Genomic DNA, 18,275 nt, shown 5'->3' on the forward strand with positions numbered 1-18,275 from the left:
TTTAAAACATCTCTTTATCTCTATCTCTCTATTTCTCTTTCTCTCTTTCTTGATCTTTAAACCACAAAGTATTATAGATCAAGTTCAATGACTACCGGTACATTTATCAATTCCTCAAGTTTCAATAATCATTATTGGGCAATTAATAATAACCAAAGATTTAATATCAATCAATACAATTTTGAAGTACTTTCATTTATAGTTTCAATTGAGAACAAAAAACTAAAAATAAATAGTTTAAAACTTTCAAGTGAATGGACACTGTACTTTATTCATTTTTATGCATCAATTTTTGTTCCTTAGTTTTGAAAGCACTTCAAAACTAAATCAAATAGCTATTTACATTAAACAATTAGTTAAATAAACAAAGAAATGTCTTGAGTCAGAGAATAATGCAATTTTCCCTGATTTTTTGAAAAAGTCAGCTGACATCAAAACCAATGTTGATATAAGATCACAAAGGAGGAACTTGATAGAATTATGATATGAACTATGATAGTATATGAGTATTATATCTGGGATCTGTTTTTAAATGTTCCATATATCTCATAAATGACAGGTTTGGTATTTCAAGCAGGATTACCGTAACCGATACCTGATATCAGTTACAAAACCAAACTTGTACCACCTCTCAGCTGTACGTCACAACCATTTTGAACATTTTTCCAAATGATACCGGTACTGATGACGGATGCACAACACCAAAATGAGCAGAATTTACAGTGCAAACATAATATGAGAGGTAGAAAGGAAAGTGATGGATACTTACAAGTCCACATACCACTGCGTCCTAGGCCGAGGCATCGTTCTCAACGCTGCATCCCTGCAGAAAGATAAATAAGAGCGGACATTTTGATCAATTATTCTGTTTTCCATGCAATCTCACAGCTAGGTAGAACTCAATATCGATCATTCACGATATGAACGATGTCTGGAGCTAACTGAGAAATCTTGTTGACCATAGAATGTTTCTGAACAAGTAGGAGTGATGCAGATACTGCTCATGCTACATGTATGGAAGACGGCTTGTATCAACACATTTTGCGATAAGGCAATTTAACAGTGTGAAATAAATTTTAAAGTAGCCTCATTGATTGTTTATCTCCGGTATGACATATATCACAATGATATCACATATATATGGCAATTTAACAGTGTGAAATAAATTTCAAAGTAGCTTCATTGATTGTTTATCTCCGGTATGACATTATCCAATGAACTTATCACATCCAAAGAAAAGCATGTTTCTAGAAGAGACAATCCTTCAAGTATTCCAGGAAACATGTATCGTGCCGGGTGTTATGAAAACAAATTGCGAAAAAATATAATTAAACCGGTAATACCGCCTGAATGACAGAAGAAAAGGCATTATTCCAAAGGGTTTAAACACAACCGTCTTGCAGAGAGGAGCTCAAAATGAGAAAATGACAATTTGGGGATGATTCTGGATAAACCCATCACTGTCCTCTGTGGTGAACTTGATCTCATCATCATCTATGCCTGTTCTCTTTGTAGGGCAGATTACCAGTAATTGCTAATAGTGCATTCAGGATTGGACCCCAGCCTTGATGCCTAAGCGCTCACTTATGCTAGATCTCTTTTCATTAGTCATCTCTCTACTGTGATACACAAAGCTCGAGAAGACGAGAATAGACATCCACCCCCTATATATGATACATGGCTTCAGCATCTCATTGCATCGTTCCCACGGATATACACCTCGCTGGATAATGCCCAACACTCTACATATACTATGCTCACTATTCGGAGTGAAGATGCATCTCAAAGTCAAAGCATTGGTCTTCTAGGATAACGGGGACAATAAATGGTTGTTGAACCCATGTAGCAAAGTAAGAACAAAATTTGAAAATCTTCCTGACAATTTTGCGACATCCAGACAGACGTTTTGTTTTATATGCATGAGTTTAGATGCTCATATCATATTTTACAAAGTAATCCAGATAAATCGATTACACCTTACCAGTAACGCAAGTATTCAAGGTTCTTCAACATGAAAGCCTCATTAACATTCAATATGAAGTATGAGACAGAAGATGGATATATGGAAATGTGTGACTGAACACTTTGTTGTGTAATCTAAATAGAATGTAAACACTGTTGGAATGACTCTAATATATCCCTCGACTCAACGCGGACTTGACCCCTTACTGACTCAACCTGACTCAGGACTCCAGGTCCCTGTTCCATAAAAACTTGTCATCAATAGCGAGTTACAATAACTGTTATAAGCTACTGAAATTGGAGCATTTGATTGGCTGAGAGCAAACTTGTCTAGAAAATTTATCATTTCATATTGATAACAAGTTTTTGTGAAACAGGGCCCGGGTCTAAAGACTCAAGCACGACACTGGCTTTCGATCAGCAGTGAGAACAAAGTCCGGGATCGCTGCTTTGGTGTCTGCCGCGTTAAGAGGTCAGTAAATGGAAAATAATTGGGATCACGACAACACAAGCATGGCATACAGGGAGGACCAATTATCTCCTATGCTGTGTATACATGCACATGTTTTATTGCATATGCAGATCAAAACAGAAATATAACATCTCAGTAATGAGGGCCAGAAGGACACTAACACGTAAACAAAAATAACGAGATTACATCCTTCTAGTTCTGAACAGACGATATTACCTTAACAGCAATAAGGGCATTATAATACTGATGATCAGCAGGTTTGTTTTTAGTAATAGTATGAACCAGCTTTCATATTTATCTGTCTGGGGCAACTAAGGTGATAATTTAAAGAGCAAGAGAACCCAATATCATAAATATCCTCTTGGACATACAAACATTTTCAATATTTATGAGCGAAAGAGCGAAAGTATTATCTTTGAAAGTGCTGAGCACTACTACAGACTTAGCTGTAAAATTAAGCATGTTGATTAAATATTAATTTCGTCACCAAACTATTCATGAAATCAACAGTTTGATCTGTGCTCTTGACAATTAATATATTTCTTGACTCATTTTATACTTACAAAAGCAAATCTAATTGACATTCTCCATTAGTATATCTGCAAACAGACTATGAAAATTATATGTTTAGCAAAAGTATGGCATTATGGAGAGAATAAATCTAATGACGAGCATAGAAATTTAATAAAATCATTTCAATTTATTGTCTTTCTCAATTTAAATTTACCAAGCAGACCCCTTCTCCATACAGCATCCACTGAAAGATAAGATTCATTATGGCATAGATGTGTCAAGCTCATGCAAGCAGCTGTATGTTTGTCATTGTGTCTGTCTGTCTGTGTGTACGTGTGCCCTGACCACACCCAATCAGCAGAATCTCATTATGTTGATGATATTGATCTTTGCGGTATGTACTACAAGAGGGCAGCGTGACGCAAAGACAGCTAGCCATGGACTCTTGCTACCGAAATCAACAATCGCGCTTGTGACCTCATTAAAGATATGCTCCTCTCCAGGCTCATTCATGATAATATACCTTAAAGGGGTAGTCCACCCTGGTAGCAATTGGGTTTGAAATGAAGCAGAAAATGAGAGGAACAGGTCAGTGAAATTTTGAGCAAATTCTGATTAAAAATGAGAGTTATTCATTTTTGAAGTTGCGATCAATCAAACACAAAGTGGCGACTCTGTGATGTATCTTGCAAGCTCCTCTTCCCCCTTTAACATAGTTTGTGTGCTTGATGAGATAGCTCAAAAGGAAAAGTATCACGTTAATCTTGAAGGAGGTCTAACTACAGCTTTTATGCTCTGCAATAAATAGTGTCATAAATTCAGGAATGCTGTGAAGTTTGTCAAACTTATAGCAATGCATTTATAATTAAGTTTTTTTTTCTTCTGATAGGTTGGGATTATTAAATGACCACTATATCTAACAGTGATAAATATTCTCTCTTGAAAACACATTCAGTCTTTTATTTCACTTTTCGTTGAATTGTTTGGTGAAATGTAGCAACATGCAGAAACTAATAAAACATTTCAACGTCAACTAAAAATCATATATTTTGAATGTTACTCAGCTGTTTTAGCAAGACAAAGATTTATGAGCGCATGTACTAATGCCCTTGTAAATGTCATTGCTGATCAGCAGCACACATATATGATTGAGAAAGAATGCAGAGCCCCAAACATGTAGCTGGTATGTCACTACCAAAGGTTGACATTAGTACTTTCAATCCCCATTTACAATAGAATGTTCAGCTATACCATATCACGTAATATGTCCTCCCAAAAACGTGATCCTTTAAAGATAAAGACCAGTTCTGGTCATGCAATTGCATTGTGAAAGAAACGTTGTGGAACTGATCAGAAAAAGTTGATCATCTAGCATATGTTAAGTATTGGTGTGTACGGCAAGATTCTGGAATTATCAAAATGATATTTGGCCCAGTCTTGGTAAAGTTACAAGCACTGTACACAGAAAGATGTATACAGGACTACGCGACACGGGCGCGATATCTATCCGGTCCGTATAGATATAATAATTTACCAAATTAGTAGGCGGTTTCCTGGCAAAATTTGTATCATCAAGTATTAATCAAAACATATTCTTTCACATGATTGGTAATAAGAGCTTCTATATAATTTTTTGAGAGGGGAGGGGGGGGGGGGGGGCATTTCCAAAACTGGTCTATATCTTTAAATACACACATGTTCCTTGAAAGGATATTCTTATTCTGTGTGAATGCCCCTTTTGCTATAGCAGGGATTCTAATAATAGAGAATGGGTCTTTATCAAAATTTCATGTAAATTTCCCTTGTGTGAATGGACTGGCAGAATGTGGGCTACTAAGACCCCGTTCTCACTCACTTCGTTGGAGCGGTCTAACTAAGACCCGTTCCTCAGGAGCAGTTCTTAGGTGAGTGAGAACGGTCAAAGTGGTCCAGGAAGTGGACTTCTGGACCGCTCCAGAAGACCACCTCGGGAGGTGGTCTTGAGGAACGGGTCTTATTAAGAGCGGTTTGGACCGCTCTAACGTGCAATGTGAACGGAAGCATACTTTGACCGGAAGTGAGCTAGTGACGTTCCGTGCGAAACATGTAGTACGGTACATACGGTTTGTATTCCGCGTGCCAAAAAATTGACCTGTTGACCTGAGCTGCCATAGCAACAAGACCACTTTGACTCGTGGAGCGGTTTGAGCCATAAAAAACTGCTCGGAGTGTGAACGCTCGCAAACCGTTCCTCAAGACCCGTTCCTCTGGAGCGGTCTAACTAAGACCACTTTCAAAGTGAGTGAGAACGGGGTCTAACTCTTGACAGCACTTGACTTTTGATAAATTGCTCAGAAATTCTAAGTGAATGGAATTTTGATGATAACTGTATAGTATATTTTAAACCGTCACCAAACTTGATGGACAAATGACCAGTACTATTATACCCTCAGTAGCCTAAATAATAAATGGCTTGAAACGAATAATAATGATTTGTTTTTGTTTTGGTAATGATTTCCTCATAGCAGTCAATAAAGCATTACTGTTGACAAACAAAATTATGTTTCACCCTAGCCCTTGTTTGTTATTTTTTCACCCACTCTGCATATCCTATAATCTGTATCCATTGGCTAAAAGTTTGTTGTAACTCCTCTTACCCCCCCCCCCCCCCACACACACACACACTCATAGCCCCACCCCTTTATTTCTCATTCTTTCATCCATTCTGCCAATCAAATCACCTGTGTAATGGCTAAATGTTCTTGTGGCTCCCCTTACCCCCCCCCCCCCCACACACACACACACATAGCCCCACCCATTTAATAATTCCTCAATCTTTCACCCACTCTGCCTATCATATCACCAGTATCTAGTGGCTAAATGTTTGTTGTAAGTGAACTCCCTGGTATGTGCATGCATGGTCCCAATCATGTCATCTAACTTAAAACATAAATAAAAGGAATTCAAAACATGAAACATGCACTACTTGGTCTTTATGAAACAATCTCCCATGTCTGTGTAAAGTGCAATATGTTTGAGAACATTGATTTGATGATGAAACAGGAAACTTAGACACTAGTATTCATCAATCAGATATAATATCCCAGGAATATCGAGTTACAACTACTTTACAAATGTAAGAGGAAATAAATATTCATTATAATATAACAATATAAGAATCATTTTAAGATGTAAGACTTCTAGATTCACAAGTAGTGACAAAACAGCCTTACAAGTATTTATTGTGCAGAGAACAACCTGTAATACTGTAATTTTTTTCTACTATCTGGTAGGAAAACCCATGATTTTGTTTATCATCAGCATCAACAGGAAAAAAACATCTTTCTTCTACCACAAGACACTAAACATTACTGAAAATGTTCTCCCCCAAAATTCTTTTTCCACTGGCAGATAATTGAAATCACCAGTGGAAAAAAGGCGAGAATTGATTGGACAAGTGTCATCTCATGGCATACATATCAATGATTGAATTCTGCTGAGAATATATGATCCATTCTGTCGAGCATGCCGCATAGGTCACACTGCTTACCAGAATATCTACAGGATTAAGGTTAACGAGTTTTACCGCTTACTGGATTAATTAATGCACAGACGTGGAGAAGTACTTTACTCTAGCTGACATTTAGAGCTAAGTTCAATACCATCCTGGGAGGAGTGCATACAACAGGATTTTAACATAATATATATTTTCATGGGAAGGGGAACATGGATAAAAAGCACTTGGAAACATAAACTGTCATAATTCAAAGCGGAAGTCCACCATGCTATTAAAGTTGCTTTAATATGGCCAGTAAAATGAGAGGAACATGTCAGTGAAACTGAAAGTAAGATTAAAATCTGATTGAAAATAAGTAAGTTATGAATTGTTGAAGTCAGCAAGACACAAGTTGGCAACACTGTCATGTATCTTGCAAGGTCCTCTCCATTTTGAACTGTATGGACAATTTCATAAACGTTTATTTTCTTAGTTATTGATGACAGAAGAGACTTGTTTCAAACAGGGGTTGTATAAAAACTTGTTTGCAATAAATTTAGCGTTTTAAAAGGGTATAAAGAGTGCAGACATTTCTGAATTGTTTAGTACACAGCAAATGAGAGGGGACCTCGCAAGATATACAGGTATATACATCACAGAGTTGCCAATTTGTGTTTGATAAATTGCAACTTCAAAAATTCATAACTTTCTTATTGTCAATAGTCTTTTACTTAAATTTTCACTGACCTAGCTAGCTATTCCTCTCATTTTTTCTGTTTCTATTACAACCAACTTAATATCAGCCTGGACTTCCCATCCAAGAGGCAAAACAAGACATGATAAGAGTCTTTATGATTGGATGATATCCATGATTTAAACATTGCCACATCATCTCCCTGAAATTAAACTGTTTAATCCATAAGAAAAGTGAATATTTGACCATTGTCAAAACCAAACTATTATTGAGAGTTATATAAGTTTGGGATGCTGAAAATTATTCTGCTCTTCTGTATTTACAAAATTCTTTGGTAACCTGAAGAGTGAAAATACTTTTTTTCCCCTTCAAATTAATTGTAGGGAACTGTATATATTTTTCACATCCTTTAGTACTATGTGTTCAGTGGTAAATATAATAAAGCCTTTTATAATACATAATAGACAATTAAGTGCTCCCATGCCCTAGCAAGTGAACCTAAGCACTTGACCAAACACAGAATCAACCTCATGGTAAATATCAAATTAATTGAGCTGGTCACATCAATTTCCAAGCCTGCAGTCAATCTATTTTTACCCGCTGGGTTGAATCAATGACATACACACATAATTATATGAAATGCTGTCAGCAATTACTATAAAAGGATATACTCTTCATGATATTACATGTCTTTAATTAGTTAAACATGTATATAGGCCCCTTATAAGCAAGAATAGGACATATAAAATGGTTATCGATTTTTACATCATTTCATATCAAACATGGTCACAACTGCTTTCAAGAAATCTACTTTCGTGACCATTTTATTACGGTATTGTATCAAAGAATTTTCTATACGTTGGGAGTTACTTTGATAAGAGATACCGGTAATTATAATATTTGCACATTTCAACTGAGGTTGCTATATGTACCTGTAATGTTTATTGATCTTCTGGCTATGTAAATAGATGTTAATGAAGGAAGGAACTCATGTATTCATTGCTTGTTTCATTAGCCAAAGGAATCTCCTGTACTTAAATCTATGAAAATAAATCAGTTTGCAAAGCCAGGCCAGCCAGCAACAAATTCTTTTTCAATAAAATCATTAAAAAAAACCTATCAGAGTGCCTTTTTAAAGATATATCATACATGAAAATGCCTCTGCATTGGAATATTGCAATCCTTTAAAAGAGATTTAATTTCATATGATAATCTCACCCTAAATTCACCCTGCTAGACTGGGCCAATGTTTCACCTCTCATCAAACCTAAGCATCAATCACATCCTGGGAAACTGTGAGGAAGAAACTTTTCCTTGAGATTAGACTTTTAGGATTGCATCAAGGGTACCAAGGTGTGGTCATATAATTACCCAGAATTCAGATCTCAATTTTGCTACTTAAAGATAAAGTTGAGTTCTGGTCATGCGATTGCATTGAGAAAGAAACGTTGTGGAATCGATCAGAAAAGGTTCATCATCTAGCATATAAGTATTGGTGTGTACTGCAAGGTTCTGGAATCATCAAAATTAAAAGAAATTTGGCCCCGTCTTGGTAAGGAGGTTACAAGCACTGTACATAGAAAGATGTGTATGGGACTACACTAACATGTGGCATAAAAATCCGTCCTGATTTGTATGATGTTACATGCCATATTTCAAATTTGAAGGCATTTGAAGAGCCATGCTCTTCAGGGAACATGTTTTATCTGATGTTCTGCAACATTTGCATAATACAGTGATAACGCTCACAAATTATTGTTTACCTCTTCCCAGAACTCAACCTTCTCTTTAAGGTTAAGCCTCTTAGTTTTCTTCTATTCAACAAATGTTCATGGGATACTTGCTGTAGCTATTGCAATACACCAGTTTACAGTTGTGTGCGCCATTTTAAACAAGGCCAATGACCTAGAGGTCATGTGTTTATGCGTAAATTAAGATTGCGCCCATGCAAATTATGATGATATCACTGCCTGCGCGCTGCGTTGTGCGCGCATATCATCATTTGCATGGGCGCAATCTTAATTTACGCATAAATACCTGGTCAAACGTTATTGGCCCCGCTTCCGGGGCCATTGACCCCGCTTCCGGGGCCAGTGACCCGAGATCAACTGTCTGCGCATGCGCACTGATACAACTGTAAACTGGTGTATTGATATGCTCATATAGATCCATAGAAATGTTGTTACAAGGCTTGTCTGTCTATGTAAACAGAGTGTAATGTACCCATAAACATGCTTTCATACATTTTAGGTCAATTAATAGGTTCAGAGAACAACATCTGAGCCATCATGATCGGTTGAGGGCCAGATGGGTGTATGCTCTGTGCCTAATGATACGATTTAATTCAATTCAATTTCAGTTTATTAATATCAACATATACAATGTACAATGCAGAAGTCCAGGGATCAATAATGCAATGTTTACATAAAATGTGCATATAAAACAGGAATGATCATATAAATGTACTATAAAAAGGATAGAAAATAAGTTTAACATAAATGTTCATACCTCAAGTTATTGATAATAGATGGATGAACAACAGACAACATTTGAATACATTTAAGGGGTAGCTCTGAATTTAGGTGGCCAACATACATTCTTCATACAAAACCTCCCATCTTAACAAAACTGATTCCTCATTTGATTACATAAAAGTTTCATGATAAATCAGAGGTCATACAGGGGCCTTCGGCGTGCCCTACTACAGAAAGGTCAAACAGTCATTGAAGTTCAAAGTCACAATACTCTGAAATCTACCTGAAGTTATAGTGAGAAAATTATTTCTGTAAACAACACATCTATTCTTAAACACACACACTGCAGGCTAGAATAGCAACCCATCTTTTAATTTGTAAAGACGACAGAGCAGAGGGCTGGTAAGGTATGCTATTAGGCCTGTCGTCATCAGCTTGAGATTGCCAAATATCCCACTATTTATCCTGATCATAAATTATCCAGTTAATTTGCGTCTTCATCAGCCCGAAGTTGCAATTAGCGGGATATTTGGTCGAGATAATCATCCCAAGATATCTTAGGCTAGTTTTCAAAATATCCTGCTATTTGTCCGGTGCGTCTTTACCAGTCTGAAGACTCGCACTATATGCGCTAAGGCTGAGCAAAATATCTCAAGCCAATTGATTCCTCGAGCTTGAGTTTTTAAGTTTCAAGGTCAAGTCTCGAGCTGATGAAGACACTATTTGTAACTTTGGGATTATTTCCCAAATCATAAATAGCGGGGCTGTTTGGCAATCTCGAGCTGATGAAAACAGGCCTATTGAGAGTCGGTGTTTATGCCTTGAGCAAGTATTTCTGGTTTTGTCAGCTAGTTTTCTCTGATAGTTGTGAGATAGTCAGGTGTGACTAGGCTATTGTGCCTGACTCCATGTAGGTCAAAATAAGCATGGAGTTGTGAAAAGAAAGATTGCAGACTTCATACATGCCTCGAAGGAAAATGAAGGTATAAAAAGAGATACTCTGGTAATCAAAATGGGTCTAGGATGTCTGCTGATACTGTGAAATGCACTCGGTTCATTCAAATGTCAGGCTAGGTGAAATAAACTACTTACTGCTGATTAAATTGAAACAAGGATTGTAGATACTTCTTCTTGCGCTGTAAAGGATTATTGCCAGTCACGTATTTAATCATTTTAAAGACATCTGTCAGCATTCACTTGAATAATTAATGAACCTATTTTGTTAAAGAATTTGCAAATAAGTATTGACATCTTTAAAGTTTAAATTGTTATCAATATAGACAAAATTAGCAAACTCGAATTCCTATTACAGAGTAAGAACTCACATTTTCCCTTTAATGTCTAACCGCTTTAGAATTCATATAAAAAGACGAAAAAAGCAACAAATTTTTGTCATAAATATGATATTCATGGAACGAAAATGGCAATGGTGAATCATTCTTTTTGTCCTTGTCATTTAAAGAATAGATCATGGCTATCTTGATCATCATTATGATAATCACGTGCAGGCGGCATTTCAATGCAACAAGTGCATCCTTATGACAAGTGCAAATGATTATCATCATCGGTATCATATAGACATGTGCTCCTCCCCACCCAGCCCCAAGTCACCATAAGGCAACAAGGAGGGGGGGGGGGGGGGGTTAGGGTGGAGAGAAAGAAGAAGACCCTTTTCTTATTATACCTCTTTTGAATATCTTCTCTGACCACTGAATACCCCAGAAGAAAAAGAAATCGTGTCTCTGGCTCTAATGCCTCTTACTGGGCCCCATTTCACTGGCCTGGAATATGGTTTCGCCCACTCCGAGAAAGCAGTTTATCAACAAACATGAGAAAAGAGGCTTCACACAAACAAAAGATCAGAATACTGGACTTATTCAAGCGGGGGCTTTCCGAGGGCTGAAACTATGGCATTCCAAACCCACTGCTGGCCGATATATAAAAGGACATCATGCAAATGTTATCAGTATTCTCAAAGTCCAGTTAAATTACCCTAGCTATTTACATGGATCTATCATGGCCAATTACTACCAGGTACTTGAAACTATTATACAATATAATCCCTGCAAGATCCCGGCCTTATGTAATAAAAAATCTTCTGTCAATACAGGAGGTCCATATACTGTTAGCAAATTAACCTCTTTGGAATTGAATACAAATTTTTTACGCCCTAAAAGTCAGCAACCTTTTTTAGCAGTACAAATCAATTTTGATAATTCCCTTTATTTCCATGCATTACTAGCTTTGCTTGCATGCATTGGCAATTTATTGCCTGCAGGTTTGTTTGTTTTGAGACACCCATTGTTGCCATGAAAATATATAAAATATTTTCTTTCTTCTTTCTCCCCCCCCCCTTTAACTCTCTCTCTTTCTCTCTCTCTCTCTTTCCTTACTCTCTCTCTCTCTTTCTCTCTCTCTCTCTCTCTCTCATCTCTCTCTCTCTCTCTCTCTCTCTCTCTCTCTCTCTCTCTCTCTCTCTCTCCTTCTCTCTGTTAGTTCAGTTTTTCTTTCATTTTCACTCATATTATCAGTGGTTTAATATTTTCCAGATCTATACATGTATTTCTCCAAGACTCTCACATCCATTCAGTGTATAAATTAAACCTGTATATTCAACCTATTTATATTTAACCTAACCTTTATATTCTACTCCCATCGATAAAACAGCGATAAAACAGCGTCTTCCCAGCAACATGGCACACATGCAAACAGCCATGAAAACATTTCTTGTGATTACATGAAGACTGACATTATTGGCATGCCATTCACCCAGGCAGAAAAACATTAGAGGTATGCATAAAGAATGAAAGCGTCTTCAACTTTCAGCTCAGAGTAAAAAAAAAGTTGTCAAACTTTCAGCGCAAAATCCTTGACTTCCTTTATTTTTCTGTTATTTTGGCCTGGTAATTATGTTGCTGCAGTGAGGCTTAATTTAAGGTATGGTGTTGTCAAATGTACAAGCCTTGGGCAGATAATCAGAAATAAAAATGACCTTATAGCTTGAATATACAAGTATATACACAGCATGGAATATTTTAGTTAGTAAGTATCTCAATGTTTTAGATATAGGCCTACACGATGCCTCCAAAGTTTCTGGTGAGAATTATTAAAATTATAATTTTGATTACAGATAAAAAACAAAAGAGGTTTGACAAACATGATGATACAATATGCTGAGACTACACTAAACAGTTTCTTGGTATCGTTTGTAACTCTTTTTTTTAATGATTACAGATCTGAATAGAAATAATGTGAAAAATCATGTACTGTGAGATAGCAACAGATTAAACTTCAGTCAGCACAGGAGGACTAGACTGCATACTCGGGACAAAACTGAGACAAGATTTCTACTCTGGTTTCCAGTTTTGACAGAAGAATATGACCTCTTAAGAACAATGTGGATACAGTTGATAAGAGGATACTTCTTGTTGCTGACAATAAGAACTACAATCAATTCAAGCACAGATGTTTCTTTTTTATGTTATTTCTTTGAAAGAAATAGAGCTTTTTGAAACCAAAACCAGTCAAGTATGTCATATCCTTCTTATAAAGGAAGGATGGAGAGGCACATCATGATACAGTGAATGCACGATGTGGAGAATCCACGTTGTACATCATCATGCACGATTGTACAATAATAGCTCCCAATGGTCTGGCAATGTCTGGAACTCAATCGGTATAATGGAAAATCACTTATCTGGAAACGATAATTCAAGGAATTATTTCCTGATTCTGCTGTAATGTCGCAAACAGCCATTGTGACAACCCAGAGATTGTCAGACTTCAGAATGGAATTGTTTGGTATTTTTGCTTGAATGAATTTGACAAAGTTGACTTTTATTCAGGACACTAAGACACTACATGTAAGGAAATGAGTGCAGGAAAATGTTGTCAATATAAGGTCATTTGGTATTTACTAAAATTTGAGTGAGCCACAGATAAAACTTCAATACTTTTTTAGTATCATCACAGCGCATCTTTGAAATAAATCTGTAAAGCAAATCACTGTCATATGTCAACATATGCATAATAAATGCCCTGGGATTCAGAAACAATACTAGAGTATAATGACTAGCCCATAATTGCAATCAATTAATGTACTCTCTGAAGTACTATTAACGAAACAAAAATCAATCTGTGATTCCGGTGGCACTAGCTGAGCCAACCATTCATGAATCAAAGTCAGATAATTAATTCACCAATTCACTCTCATTCCCTACTTGACTTTTATTGATATACAGCACAGTGTAAATAATGAATTTATAAGTTAGTTGAGCAGTATGAAAGCCTAATGTTTAAAGCTTCTTAATGTACAAATGTGAGGAAGAATGCATCGAGAGAGGTAACTAAAAATCACATCATAAGAGAATAAACTTACAGCAAAGAAGGAAAAAATTGCAGTGCCACTGTTGAGCCGAAAGGACAGCAGAACCTTTCAAAAGTTCAAAACAGGTTCATATCCTGCACAAAAATCTTTCAAGATAACATCTGCATTTCTAATAAGATCCATGATATTGTTCCATGAAAGTCACAAAGCCAGCTGATAAGAAAGTAAATATCTATTCCAACTTAAGAAATTAACTTTCCACACTCGCAAGGCAAATTCAGCCAGTCACTTGTAGCACTAGCAGTATATATTCCTCATGAGAACAATGCCACTGAGATGGTGTGACAACTCCCCCTAGACAACTGAAGCTGGTATGGTGTAAACTGATGACCACTCAAAGAGCTTGCTATTAAACACCAGTCCACAGGCATTAGAGCTACCCTCACAAATCCACCCCAGCCATGGCAATGCCCGATATTTTAATTAATGAAAGCTAATTATGTTGCGTCGATACAACTAAAGGTTAATTGTGCAGCAGCATGCGTTTGGCCATTGAAGCCTTCGATGTAGGCTAGGGAGACGATAAGTGGATTAGGACGTGTGAGGCATCGGGCCAAGGACTCTTACAAGACACTGCGGTCGATCGGTCGTTCAATAAATGACGGATGGTAAAACTATATTGCTTTATGATCTGATCTTATCTGGGCAACCTGTCTTACTGTATGCAAATGAAGTATTTGTTGATTGGATTACTGCATGGCTGCCTGTGGAACTCTTGAGCAGGAATTACCGTAAAGAGATTAATCCCTCATATCTACTAAGTACATTCCCTACAGCTCTATACAATAATTTGCATAATGCAATTGACATGTTTCTCTATTCCTGCATAATGCATATGTACCCTACAAGTGTAGTTTTATGGTATATATACAACAAATCCCATATGACATTCAGCAATTACCATGTCAATGGGTAGTACACATAAAACAACATTATATCTAATCTTGTGTAATTATGTCAAAATATTTCAATTAAGTTGATATGTATATTGCATAATGTTATCTATTCAAAATTACATAATTTCTTTGTCTTTTATAATTTCTGAACTTTTGTTCCATATATGTATATGTAATGATAAATTGCCAAGTCAGATCATTTATACCTTTTTAAAAAAATTCTAAGAAAAGAAATGTTATCAAACTGGAGTACCATATAGAGTCAAGATTGATAATTATCATTTCCTTTTCATTTTATTATTACTTGCCATATTAACATCAGATATAATATCAACTTAAAAAAAACATACATACCTTGGAGAATAAGAGCGACGTCTATGTGACTTCATCATGATATCACAGTGATCAAAAAGTGTTAATTAATCCAATAATTCTTAATCCACAGAATGTGATCTATGCAGGGTATCACTGAGGTACAAACATCATAACTAAAGCCAATATAGATAATTGTTCATGACAAGATGTGTTGAATCCAGACTATAGATCAATGAACTCAATGTTAACAAGGAAACTCAACATGAAAACCATACTTCAAGGAGCTAGCCGACATCAACAACCTCCAATCGCAATAAACAACTGTAAATAGAATGATATTGTATTGCACTAATAATCACCGAGCAAGGCCAAATATATAAACCACCAACTGATTTTCTGAAGAAAAGTTTGAAATCATGATATCAAGTTGTTAATACTGGCGCAAGTATCCGAAGCAAAGAAGAATCTGCCAATTTTATCTTCCACTTTGACAGTTAGGAGAGCATAGAGACCAGTGTCAGCTATATCCAATGATGATTATCCCATTCATTCATTGCTGTATTATGAAGTTCATTCATTGATCTGCGGTTCTCAGCTGTCTACCGAGACAATCATACAGCTGGCGCTGGCCGGTACAAAACAACGATAGGTACAAACCACAGTGGCATGGGTAATGGATGTTACCCCCAAATCTACGGTTCCACCCCCTTACACCATGCCTAGAGTGCACTCATCCTTTCTCTACACACATACACAAACGATCTTTGAACACACAGAATACACAACCGTCAAGCCTCAATGGATTTTTCAATGTTTCAAATACTTCATGCCCAGTCAAAGTACCGTAGCATGACATGCTTGACACTGTATGAAATGATGCCAGAGGTGTGTTCACACTGTGTTCACACGGAGAGGTGTGTTCACACAGACATGTCTCCTGAGAGATCAAGGTTAACGGGTGAAGGATATATATATATATTATGTGAGAAGAACAAACCAGGTTTGGCTTTGAACATGAACCTATGTGACATATCTCAGGGTGTGAATCTTGGCACCCACCGTCGTTCATTGAGACTCAGCGGAACAATTCACAATTCAACATGGCTAGGTGATTGAATGAAGGCATGTTATGTGTGGATTAAAAGGCCAGTGAAAGTACATGCAGTAAGCCCCAAAAATATATACTCTGGATGAGTACATACAACCATCATATCCATTTTAAGCCATTGATATGTGTACATTATTTTAAAATTATAGAATCTGAAATTCAAGCTTCTTCACACAAATTAGAGTAATACTGATTCTTTTTTTCCTTTTTTTTTTAAGTACTTTTTATTTCAATTTCAAACCAGTGACATGCAAGATACCCTTAATTTACTGAAGCCTGATTTCCCCCATATGAGCACATAAGCACTTTGAGCAATGGTAAATTAGGCACTCTATAAATAGCGATATGTATGTATGTATGTATCACATTATGAACATTGCAGTCTGTCCCATCTCTACATGGTGTATCCTTCGTGAGATTATACAATCAGCACATTATCTCTAAATCAGCCTCTTTTAATCATCCGATCATGGACTTTAAACTCAAAATGGGTATAAAAATTAGGCCAGATTCTTTATTTCTCTCCTATTTCTTTTATTGGTTCAGAGCATCTGTGTGCTGGGTTCAGACTATTTGCTCTATGCAAGGAATGAGTTCAAAGGTTCCATTTTTTTGAAGCAGTATTCAGACCAAAAAAATGCTTTGTCTTTCCTCCACAACACCTGCAAGTAAAGATTGACAATGATTTCAGAGTAGCAAACTTGGTAAACAACTAGATGGAATTCGACTGCTCGCAGTCGAAAATGATGCCTCCGTCATAGAGCAATTTTACAAACCGAAACGGAAGAAATTTTTCAAATTCAAGTTCAATTGTAATCCATTAACATGTTCTCAGAATATCGTGATTACAAGCAATTTCTCATATACATATATGACCCTTTGATCTTTGACCTCATGACCCTAAAATCTACTCAGTTCATTGGCTCTGCAAGATTTCCTGAGTTAAATAGTAATCCATCTGTCAGTTCTAATGAGAATGCGTCCACAAGCTATTTTTGCATACATAATGAGCCCATGACCTTTGATCTTATGAACCATTCATTGGCTCTGCAAGATACATAAATGATCTAAGTTTGGCAGGAATCCATCAATCTGTTCTAATGATAATACGATCACAAGCTATTTTTGCATACATAATGAGCCGCATGACCTTGACCTTTACCTCATGACCCCAAAATCTAATCAGTTCATCAGCTCTGCAAGTAACATACATGACCTAAGTTTGGCAGGAATCCATCAATCGGTTCTTGAGATAAGGCGATCACGAGCTGTTTTTGCATACACAATGTGCGCTGTGACCTTTGACCTCGTGACCCCAAAATCTAATCAGTTCATTGGCTTTGCAAGATACATACATGACCAAAGTTTGGCAGGAATCCATCAATCGGTTCTTCAGATAACGCGATCACAAGCTGTTTTTGCATACATAATGAGCCCTGTGACCTTTGACCTCGTGGCCCCAAAATCTAATCAGTTCATCAGCTCTGCAAGATACATACATGACCAAAGTTTGGCAGGAATCCATCAATCGGTTGTTCAGATAACGCGATCACAAGCTGTTTTTGCATACATAATGAGCCCTGTGACCTTTGACCTCGTGACCCAAAATGTAATCAGATTGTTTTCCTATAGTGATACACACTATCACTAAGTTTGAAGTTAAAATCTCCAGTGGTTCTTGAGATATCATGATAACAATCTCAATGTATGGAATTTCATAAGTTGACCTCTGTGACCCTTGACCTTTGACAAACGTGCTCCAAAATCTAATCAGATCGTCTTCCTATGGTGATACATACTATCCTTAAGTTTGAAGTTTAAATCTCGAATGGTTCTTGAGATATCGCGCTAACAAACTCAATACAAGGAATTTCATAAGTTGACCTCTGTGACCTGTGACCTTTGACCTACGTACTCCAAAATCTAATCAGATCGTCTTCCTATGGTGATAAATACTATTCCCGAGTCTTAAGTTTAAA

General features: G+C 36.7%; 1 long non-coding RNA gene across 1 annotated transcript; it reads right to left on the reverse strand.

Annotated features, from left to right (window-relative positions):
* Positions 1–281: 281 nt before the first annotated feature.
* Positions 282–16,980, reverse strand: LOC115919441. The gene is made up of 2 exons (XR_004061856.1): positions 15,228–16,980; positions 282–823 (listed from the first exon to the last, which is right to left on the reverse strand). It is a non-coding gene; the product is annotated as an uncharacterized LOC115919441 (long non-coding RNA).
* Between the last annotated feature and the right edge of the window lie 1,295 nt (positions 16,981–18,275).

Source organism: Strongylocentrotus purpuratus, unplaced genomic scaffold (genome assembly GCF_000002235.5).
Source record: "Strongylocentrotus purpuratus isolate Spur 01 unplaced genomic scaffold, Spur_5.0 spur5_scaffold_6, whole genome shotgun sequence".
In the NCBI taxonomy this organism is placed as follows: Eukaryota; Metazoa; Echinodermata; class Echinoidea; order Camarodonta; family Strongylocentrotidae; genus Strongylocentrotus; species Strongylocentrotus purpuratus.